Source organism: Ammospiza nelsoni, chromosome 3 (assembly GCF_027579445.1).
Source record: "Ammospiza nelsoni isolate bAmmNel1 chromosome 3, bAmmNel1.pri, whole genome shotgun sequence".
NCBI lineage: Eukaryota > Metazoa > Chordata > Aves > Passeriformes > Passerellidae > Ammospiza > Ammospiza nelsoni.
In genome coordinates this window covers 32,583,163-32,594,920 of record NC_080635.1, presented here as the reverse complement: position 1 = coordinate 32,594,920, position 11,758 = coordinate 32,583,163, and positions in this window count along the sequence as shown.

Below are 11,758 nucleotides of genomic sequence, written 5' to 3'. Positions count from 1 at the left end.
TAAAGCTCTTTTCCTCAAATTTGCTGGTGTTCCAGATGAGCAAAACCTACAGGTAACCAGAATTACTTTGTACATACAGAATCATGGGTGATGAGCAGAAAAAGTGCAAAGCCAATAAATCTATGAAGCATAAATGACCTAATGTACCATGAAGCTCCTAACAGGTTTTTTCCTTGGCTCTGTGGCAGAGAAGTACCTCAGCTGTCACCAGAGCTTCAATTCAAATCCTACAAGATCTGCTGAGACACTTTCAGTTTCCAGACACACATTGTCCTGCTCCAATGCTTCCCCTTCCTGAAACAACAATGGAAAATTATGGGGAATTTGACAAAAAGAAACCTGCCAATTTGAGGATTACATCACAATTAAACAGGCATCACGTCTTTTAATATTGCTTTGCTTTACACAAAGTCCAAGCTTCGGCAAAGAAAAACATCTATTGTCAGCATTGTAAGGTACATTTCAGCTCTCACCTCAGCACACCTCCACTGGCCTGCCTTAGGGGCTAGGGTGAGCACCAAAATGAACAGTGTCAGTAAATGCTGTTCCTCAACATTTAAAAACTGTTAGCTCCAGAGACAAAGAGAAGTAGCAATTAAGAAACAAAGGCATGCTCTGACTCAAGATAATTTCTGATCACAGTTGCCACAGAAGGGTACCAGGCAGAATGTGCCTACAAACAAAAAAATCTGGAGGTTAGTTCATGTAGCATCATTCTCCTGGGCATTTGTATGTTTCCATGAAAGGGTGTTACCATTTCATTTCATTTCAAACCCATTTAAAAACCAAATAAATCCCTAGAACAGGGACCACGTGCAAAAGGTCACAGCCCACGCTGGCGTCCCACCATGTGTGGGTGCTGAAAGGGGGGCAGGTGAGTCTAGAAGCTTCTAGGTATTTCCTGTCCAAAAATGCAGGTATTCTGAGAAGTAGTTCTCAGAATAAATCTTGTTCATAGTTTCAAGCAAAATTAAAAAATAGGCAGGTGCCACCCTTCTGGCAAGCTACTGAAAAATGGCCTTCATAGCAGAAGGGTTGCGTGGAAAATGAATGATTCTCCCAGCACAATTATTGCTGTGCAGCCTGTGCAGTCCACTGGCCTGGGTACACATCACTGTAACAAAGAAATCCATGCTGGGGGAAAGCTTGGTGTCTGAAATGTAAGGAAATGAGAAACCTAAGTAAAGCTGATCTTCCAAATGGCAGCAGTGCTTTCTGCTGGATGTCACAGGGCTCCTGTGCTCCTTCCATGCCCAGCAAGGGAACAGAGCAAGGCACAGCACGGTCACTTTGCCTTTCATACCTGGGTCTCTCAGTGTGGAGCTCCCAGAGCTCTTGGAGAGGGACAGAACACTGTCATTTCTTTGTGGGATAGGCTCCTTTGTTTCTGGCAAAGATGTATTCATATTTCATTTCTCTGGGAAAGAACAAAGACAGTTTCTCTGCAGGGTTTTAATTTTAGATCTTTTCAGTCCCCAGGCTTGCTCAGGCTATTGCTCTGGGCAAGAAACTAGTCTATTGAAAAGAGTGCAATGAAAAGCTGGCATTGGTGAGGTCTGTTACAACAAGCAGGAGGCTCTGGAGGAATTTAACAAACATGAACAAAGCACAGGAAAAACACTGAAGGGAAAAAATCCTTTGCTGGCCAAGCTGACACCATATGTCATTTGCCCTTAAAAACCTATGGCCTGTGCAGACCTGAAGCCACGGGGGATAACATCATACCAAGTCTGGAGGCTGATTCAATAGGTTATCTAGGGCATTCTTCTTCTCCTTTGCAGGATTAAAAGTCCCTTTAAATCACATGTGCCAGGTCAGCACTCACTACCCCTTCTTTTACCACAACAGCAACCAAACTAATCCCTGCTTATTCACACCCCTCAGTCTTGACTGAGACAATCTGAAACATTTAACAGAAACTGGAGTGAATTTGTTTCATTAAGTAATTGCAGAAAGTTCAAACCGAGTTTGCAAACTCCTTTAATGATGCTAATCACCTTCTTATTTCTATCTGTGTTTACTTGTTTTGCTTATCATTTAAATGCACAGAGTGCCTTGCCTCTAGGTGAAATTCAAGCCTGCACAGAACATGCCTTAAACCAAAGAATGAGGCTGCAAAAATGATGAATCCTCACACATTGCTACTAAACTAGGTGCAACCTTTCTGTGCATTTACTGCAGCCCTCTGGGGACAGTTAGGGGATAAGGGGCTCAGTGCCAGCTTTACTCCATGCAAGAATCTCCACAAAGCTAGATGCCCTTTTTGCTATCCAAAGAAGGAAGCCCAGAAGCCCTGAATGCTTTTCTTTCATGTGTATGTTTTGTCCTGCCTTGAAAATAGCTGAGCGTTAGGGTATTTGCAGAACTAACTTCAGATTGTGCCATTTTTAAATTTCAGAGCAAGATCACTCCAACTGCCTGAGCCAACTCATATTTCATCCTCCTCAAGCATCTGAAATGGCTTTTCTATCTGGAATGTGTGTATGTCCTACAAGGGGCAAAACAAAGGCTCCTACCATTATGCAATGTTGGGCTGGAGTTAACACATTAAAAAGAAGAAAGCTGTTCATGAGATATAAGAGTTTTCCCTCAGCAGTACATCTTTTCACTTAACCTTTTCTGCTTTTATGCAGCGCTTCTGTTCACACAGATGCAGGGAGACCCACAGATGGTCACAGGGCTGCTGTGATACAGACCATAGCCAGCAGAAAAATTAGCTCTCAGAGAGTGTTCACTGCAAACCTGTGCTGTGTTATGTGTAACTCTCTGCAAATTACCCTTAATAGTCATAGAAATGAGTTCCATTTGGCATGAATCACAGAAGCTGCCAAGTGAGGGCCTCTAAAATGGGCCTGTTAGGGAAGAGAAATGCTGAGCTGTTGTACTTTTTTTTAGCACTCATAAAGTGGGACAGCTGCTGTTTAACAGTTAACTGCAGGAAATAAATGCCAAAAGTCATAGATGCTGCAGGTAAGGAAGGCTACCTGCCCTTTATCTAAGCAATTTGCATATCAGACCTGAACCACAATCAAAGGTTGATATTTTTTGTAAACCATCTCTTAGTGACAGGTATCAGGTATGGCTGTTACTAAGAAGGTAGAAAATGCATCACATTAAAATCCTCAAAAGTTGTCATTGAGCATTTCCAGCCAGGCACAGTAGTACTAAGGAAACATGCTGTGTGCCATTTCAGATCCAATATAATCACCATGGCAGGAACCTCTGGAGTGAGAGTCCTTAAAGCATATGCAACAAGCAGCTCATAATCCCTTACCATCCATCCCATGGCCACAGGAAGCTTCTGCTGCAGGTGCACAAACAGTGCACCTTACTGCTTTCACTGCAAGTCAGCTCTGCGTGCTGCTGGGCATTGCCTCCCCGGCCTTCTTGGCCAACAATGAACAGAAAGCTGATTTATCACATATCAGCTCAGAAGTCCTGCTACAGCTGAGAGGCAGGAGCTGTGATTTAATTCCTTGTGGGCAAGGGCAAGAACAAGAGCCAGATCTCAGCTGCTTATGCCCTGAACATCAGGGTCCTGGACTCCAGTGTGAGGGAAGAGGCAGCATTACCCTCCCAGTAGCTTTAGCAGAAGCAGCAGAAGCTCTGTTCCATGGGAAGCCATGTGCACATGGAGTGATATGAGCATCCTTTCTAGATCAAACCTCTGAGGAGGAAGAGCACCTAGTTTGAGATGTTTCTAGGTGTGCAGTAATGACTAAACTACTCCTCCCCAACAGACTCAGGCAGCTGAGGCAACAGGTTGCCTAAAACCATGCCTCCTCAGTAAAAAAAAAAAAAAAAAAAAAAACCACCAAAACCACAACAAACAAAAAACAAAACAAACAAAAAAAACTAACAAAAAGAACGAAAAAAACCAACATCTGCACTCAGGAGAATTTCTTCCAAGTGGGCTGTCATCAAACAAAATATATATGAAGAAACCTTTCATGGGAACAGCTTGGGAAAGTTCCCAGTTTCTCATCTGTCCTCATGTTACACGGCAGTTTTGTGCTAGGATAGGATTTGAACTCAGAGAATTCTGGCACTAGCATCTTACACTTCTAATCATATGAGATCTCAACTCAACCAGCAAATGTGTATCACAAACCAACACGCTTCCAGGATCATACCTTGGGGAATTGTGGTGAGTAAGAAATCCTACCAGCTAGTCAGAACATCAATTTCATGGACAAGTCTATCCCATCACTGTCTATCATTCTGCAGGAATGACACAGGAGTGACAAATGCACTGTTTAATGCACCCTGGACATAACAAGTGACACAGCAGTGAACCCAGAAAGTCTCAATTGCTCTTTAATGGTACCACATCTTTGGTTTTCACCCCAGAGGGAAAAGCCTACAGCAGTAATAGCCAGTCTGAATGTAGCACAGGACATATATACACCATCATACTCCATGGCAATGTGTGAGGCAGCAAGGAATGAAAAATCTCTAAAATTGCTTCTATTAAACCATATACAGCAGCTAACTGCAAATGTAATCTCGTTCAGTCTGTGCTGACAAGGCTGTGAGGCAGCAGGTGTGTTCCAGCTCTGCTGGACTTGCATCCCAAGTTCATTTGCACTGCCTCCTCTGCCAGAGCAAGGCCCAGAAGATGGCATTATGTTACAGGGACACATTACCCTGGTGCCCCTTGCCTTCCCCTCTGCTATACAAGTTCAGAGGGGAAATCTCTTTGCTTGGGCATATCCCTAGCTGCTCCTTGCTCCCATTGTTTTGCCAAGCCTAGCATCGAGCTGTGATATTTCAGCTGGGTGTAAATACAGAGGAACAAAGCCAGAAAGAGATAGGAAAGTTTTATGTGACTTGCACTTTCATTCTTTTAGCTCTGTTTCAAAATTGCTCACGTCCTTGTGCTGTTTGAGGCCAGAACAATCTTCATGTCAGCCCCAGCACGGTGTACAACAGGCTGATAATAACTATTGTCTCTTGATATTCTCTAGTGTCTTCTCTAAGAGCCAGATGCTAAGCAAGAGTAAACTCTTGCTGAAATGCCTCTGAATTCAGGTGCCATTGAGACATAGAAGGTTTAATCACAGGCAGGTACAGCAGCCCCTCAGAACTGGTGCAACTGCTAGCACTGATAGCTCATCCTCATCTGCCTTTCCCTCCATTTTACCAATTCCCTGCTGATCCAGCTCTTTGTCTTCAGGACTTCTGCATGGCTGGTTTTGCTCCTGAGATCAGAAACCATCTCATGCAGATGGAGCAAAACACTGCTGTGATCCAAGCTAGAGAGGTGACAGCAGCACTCCTAGCTCAGTCCATGCTGCTGCCTGCTAGTGACCCACAAGCACCAGAAGCTGCACTTACCATTGCGAGAACCTGGTGGTGACTCCTATGAACAACCTGAACAATTCAGCAGTTGTTCAGGACCACACAAAGACACAAGGGGCTGCCACTGTGAGATACAATTCCCTCATCCTTATTACACAGCTGGTGACCATGAAGGATCGAGCTCCCTAAGGAGTGAAAAATCAGTGAGTCGAATGCATCAGCAAAGGACTGGAATAAACAGAATAATTTAAAAAGGCAGATATTTCACTGTAACCAAGCTGCTCAATTTTGGACATGCATGGAAGCAATGAGATCAGGTTAATTCTGGCTCACTAGATGGAGCTTCCTCAGCATCCACTTTGCTTAGTACCCTGGCAGGTTGTTGTAAGGCCCCCAAAAACCTGCTCAATGAGGTTCTTACATTTTTTAATGTACTCTGAGTTAGATGCAGGGGAGAAATACTGATAAGGTCTTCTCAGGAGGTCAAAATAGCAAAAAACTTTACTGGCAACTTTAGAAAATCAGAGAACTTCAACAAAAGGTTTAGAACATAAAACATTTCACAAAGTATTAACTTAGTCCATTCAACTTAGTAAACTACAAGCCTGTCTGATTTTAAATTACTGAAAACTGTAAGAAGAAGGAATTAGAAGAAAGAGAAAGACAGAAACATTATAGAAAAGAACAAGTATAGTTACCACTCCTAGTTCCAGCAGTATTTACCTCAGAGAGGTTCCAAGAGGAGGTAGGGCCAACACTGGTGCTTGCCTCATGCCCCAGTTTCAGTGTCCTTTGGTTTTCCAGGGCCATTCCCTGGGGTGGGACTTGCTGCCCGTTCTGGGGCAGGGTGGGAGCTCCAGGGGCAGGAGTGGAGCATTGCCTGAGCGTGCCAGGGATTGGCAGCCACCAGAGCAAGGCCCCACCTGCCCCTTTCCCTCACACCCACCCACCTGAGATGTTCTGAGGCAGCAATCTCCTCCAGCTGCAGGCCCAGCTGAATTAATGCCCCAAGTTCAGATACTTACCTGATACATATTAAAACCTTCTAAGCACCAGTAATTGTAAAATGCTAAACAATCATAGGAATATAGTTGAATTTACAGTAGAAGAAAACACAAATTGTAAATTTCAATCATGAGAGAAATTAACAAATTAACTTTGAATTACCTGCTGCTTTTCCAAGGGTTATATTCTCCTAGGAGCAGGCCACTTATCTTAGCACTACAGACTTGATTTTGTAGAAAAAAAATACATGCTCACATTACTTGCATGTCCAGCACACAACTCTACTGTGTTTTTAGCCTTCCCAAATATTAAAAAAATACAGTGAATTTTGCTTCCATAGCTGAAGAAGTTCTACTACTCAACTTACAAAAATAAATGTAATAAAGATTAGTTCAGTGAGCCTCTGTTTAGGAAAATTAAACTTTCTGAGTTCTTTTATCTAGTAAAAATAAATAAATTGAAAAAGAAAATTATATTTCCTCCTCATCTAGGCTGTACCTTCTGCATTTATGATGCAGAGATGTAATCACATAATCAAGATGTAATCACATAATTTGAGGACTTTAATCAAGAATAATTAGAAATAATTATATCAATTGTCAACAAGTTATTTGAATAATTGATTGCACATATAGGAGTGAGGCCTTCTGTAGAAGCAGATTGTAAATCAAACTTTTTCTTTCGCTTTATCTGATGAGTGGGGATGGGGTTTTTTTTCACTTCTAGTTTTAGGGATTTTTGCTACATCCAGCATTGCGATATGATAAATCTAGGACTGGTCTTCTGACCCAGAAATTTTCTCAGTATCTTAAAAAACAGAAAGTCTCAGAAACCCAGAGACACAACAATTAAACTGAAATTAAAAAAAAAAAAAGGTAATAAAAAAGTTTTATTGCTTTGAGATAGATCTGGCTCTTTTTCTGCAAGTTCCTTCACTGGGGTTATTTGGGTACATTTTTCATCTTCAGTGTCTGTGACATGCTGTGTCACTGGAGTATTTCCTAACTGATTTGCAAGTTCCCAAATCAATGTGAAAAAGACACAGAGAGGGTTGATATTAAACCTTCTCTCCCCTCTCCAGGCTGTAAGCAGGTGAGAAACACAACCTTCCCATTTGCAGCCTCCTTACCAGACGGACAGTCACAGTAATTCTGTAGAGAAAACCCTGACATTTCTTTCCTCTCCCTTCTCCTCAAAGCAATTTTGGCAAAGTCATAAGGTCATGAGTGATTACAAGGGGACAGGTACCATGTGCTGCAGGGGAGGAGAGTTGCACCAAGCTTACAAAGGTTGTAACAAAGTGGTTTTCAAAAATCCTCAGCAATTCCCTGACACGTCTCCCTTTCTGATATGCAACAGATTGGACTGAGCTTTGAGTAGCACCAAAGGACAAAATTCAGTGTTTCAGGATGCAAGAAGAGGCAATGCTACAGGAAGGGTATTAGTTAGAGCCATTTTGCAGCAGCTGAGAGGTGACAGATGCTCTGGTACAGTGGAGGGACAAGCCACTCTTCCTTTGAGAAGGAGTCATGTACAGATAATTTTGTCCCACAATACATTCCTCCCTCCTACACACACACACACTTGTACATGATCTGAACACCTGGCACCCAGCCAAGGCCAAACCACTGCAGTCCTTTTTGGCTGTAAAACTTGGAGCACTGTGTGCTTATGGTGTGGTGGTGCCATGCACTGCAAGACCACGGGTGATGCTCTTCAGAGTCCAAGCCATTCCTGCTCAGCTGCCAGACCCTGGCCAGGAGCCCATGGCCACAACAAAGACATCCAGGCACAGAGGAACCTCCCCAGAGGGCTGGCCAGGCATCCCCATGGGGGCAGCTCCACACAGAGCGAGGGGTGAGGGGTGGCAGGGCGCTGAAACAGGCTGCCAAAGGAGCCCATGGGGGTCTCCCTCTCTGCAGATGTTTAGAACCCACCTGGATGATTCTGTAATCCTACCAGATTGCCTTTTAAGGCCAGCCCAGGTGTGCCCAGCGTTCATTACTCACCTCTGCCACTGGGCTTGTCTTTGCCCCCACTCCTGACCAGTTGCTGCTGCTGCCAAGGGCTGCGCTTCCAGCCTGGCACCTGTGCTCTGGCTCCTATGGCAAAGAAACCTCACAGCTTTGCTCCGTTCCCCCAGCCCACACCAGCTGGGGAGGCTGGGATGTGACCCCAAACCACGGGTCTGAGGAGGAGTTCTGTCCCTCTGTGTCCCCATGGGCAGTGCAGAGGGGTGGAAGATGCCGGGGAAGCAGGGGGTGTCACACAGCAGGGCTGGGGCCAGCAGGAAATCCATGGAGAAATCCCTGCTGGCTTGGGAGGGCCCTGTGCTTTCCACTGTTGGACACTGGGGATATCCAGGAAATTGCCACCATGGGCATGGCCTCTTCTCAAATGATTCTTGAGCTTCCCCTTCTGGCCACTGACAGAGGCAGGGACTGGGCTAGAAGGACCCACTTCATGTGTGTGATGCATTTGCATCCAAAATAAGGAAACCTGAAACATGAACTTTACTACTTTTGGTGGGTTCTCTTAGGACACTTTGCTGTCTCCATCTATGGAGAAGACAGGGCAATTGTGAGCCTCAGTCATAAAAATTAAATTGTGAGACTGCTTCAGATAGAAAAGATTTCTATCCATGAAATCTAAGTAATAGGGGAATCTGTGCTGCCTAATTCCTAAGTATGAGATTCTGCTTTGCAGTCAGTGAGTTTTAAGGTGGACAAAGAAAAAAGGATTTCTTACAGGGTTTTGCTTTTGTCTTTTTTGGTTGTTTTGGCTTTTTTTTTTTTTTTTAAGTGTGTAAATAAGGACATTTTAAGGCATGTGAATATAGCCATTCTCTCTTGAAGTTGAATTGGGGACCTTGAGCTCCATGACACAAGGATCTCTCAAACTTGAGGACTGACAAAATTACACAACCAAGGCCACTGCTGTACATTAAGATGTGCACTGCAAGGTACAATTCAATATATTTATCATCACTGTGGCTTGCTGCTACTTACCATCCATAAAATCCTGGAACTGAGACTCTTGGGTTTTTCCAGTGCTGGTAAATAAGCTCGGTCTGCTGGTGGTTGTGCATGATAAAGAGTTAGGACTGGAGACATTATTCATTTTCAACCACATGATGATAAAACTAAAAGTACTGACATAAAATATATTGATAAAAGTAAGTAGTTTAAGATTATGAAGTATTTTTGAAGGTTTAAAATATTGTGCTGATTGTCCTGTCCCCAATATTCTGAGATAAACTGTAGCCAGGGCAATGGAGTTGTTGCAATGTCTTTGCTGTGCTTCACTCCAGGAATAGCTGCCTTTTACAGGAGAGGACATGATTCCTATCAGTGTGCAATGCTTGGAGTGCAGTCCCATCACCAGAGAGCTCTGTGATGATTAGGTCTTGTACTGCTGTGAGTTCATGTGGAGCCACTGTGCCATCAAAAAGAGCCATCAGCAAGAAGAGCCTGCAAATCCTTCCTCTGGTTTAAGTTCAACTTATTGCAACACTATAGCTGGTTTTGATCATGGCTATGCTTTGGATTACTTACCTTTAACACTCTGTTTCCCAAACAAAATTCAGCTCTCTTGAGGCTTCTTGGAAGATGGTATCCCTGACTGCAGAGGTACTGTAGTTGGACTGGATAATTATTAGCAACTAGAGGAAATAATTACAGCCCATGTGGAAGGCAGCTGAAGAACCTGCAAGGTGCCAAGGTACAACAGGCTGTGATGTTTCCAGGAGACCATAGAAAAATTCTAATTCTCACTCAGCACTAGGAAAAAGCATAAAGGCTGGGGAAAGAAAGTCTGGCCAAACATCTTAGAGTGAAATTATCTAGAAAAGGAATGTGTGAAAAGGGCCAAAAGAGCTAGTTCACGCTGCAGAGAAAAGATACAGGTTGCTGCTCTCTCTCTAAAAGATTTTGACAATCAGAAGACCTTTTACTTCAGATTTAAGGGATCACACTAAGGCCACTAATGCCCTGGGGCTAAAAGGCAACAAACTACCACTGAGAAATCTGAAATAGCTGAGATGTCAGGATCCTGTCCATGGACATGCAAAGAAGTGTTGCTAATTAGGGAGCTAGAAGGTTCCCCCAGGCACTTCCCAGTGCAGGAATTTTGTGGGAGCTCTGGTGGACAAGATCAAAGAAAGGTCCCAGAGAAAATCCTGCTCTGGGATGCTGCCGCAGATTGTCTGGTGGAAAACAATATATTTTTTCCCTCTCTCTTACAACCTCTAGTGGCCAAAATGCACAAATCCAGGCAGAAACTATTGCTGGAGTCAGCAAGGCTGCCTTCTGCTGGATTTGATGCATGAGACATAAGTGGAAAGGGGAATCCCACAGGAAAGGATCTGCATAAATGTCTCACTCAGAGCATCTCCCTGTACTGCAGCAGGACCCCTCAGCAAAATATGTCTCAGCAAATGTGTTTTTAAAAAGCTTCCTTGGAGCTCTGTTGGAAAGTTTTCTGCCTCTGTCACATTGCTGTGATTTTGCTGGTGTAGCTGCTCTTCAGGCATGGGAAGACTCCAACAACAACATGAAAAAGAACAAAATAACCAGGAGAGAGAATAAGATTGTATATACTGTATCTCATTATTGCATCTCCATCTAAACTTTCAGTTGTTGCCATCCTGTAGCCTCTTTCCCACTGGTGTAATTTTATAAGGGGATTTAATATGTTTCCATTGCACAAATCCCACACTAACAGAGAGATTGTTTCCTATGCTTTTGTCTCTCTCTTGTCACTGATCTGCAGGATCACCCCTGCAGCAATGACAAAAAATGCACACATGGAACTGCATAAAGTATCTTTTCAGCTGGTTTTGCAGCTGGATACGAGCAGGAGGAGCCAAACACAACATAACCTGCCAGCTCTCCCAGGACCATTCACTGCTGCTGGAAAAAGCAAAGGCCAAGCAGGAGTTCTGCAAAATGCTGGGTGCTCACTAGTGGGAGAGAGGAGCTTGCACTATGCATAATTCCACTTTTTTTTTTCTTTTTTTTTTTTTCTATTCAGGCACATTTTTTTTTTTTTACTTTTCTTCTTTCTCATTTCCAGTTGCATATAATCATAATCCATAAAGCTCCATAAATACTATTAATACCAAAACTTGAGACAAAAGAAGGAAAGCTGGTGGTTTCTGCTTATGAAATGAACTCAAAAACACGGGTAAGCGTGGACCACAAAAGCTTCAAGCACAGCTCTTTTATAACCTGAGATGCTGTTGCAACTCAGAAATTATTTTTTTTGACCTTTGCAGTCATTGCAATGCCCTCACTGGGTGTTATGGCCCTGGCTGTAATGCGCTGCTCTTCATCTTAAAGTTCAAATGTTTTGCTGCATAATTTTCTTTTTTTTTTTTTTTTTAAATGCACAAAATCAAGTTCACTGTCTTAAGAATATAACCAGGGAGCGGAGGGTGCTCAGTAACAGGGAA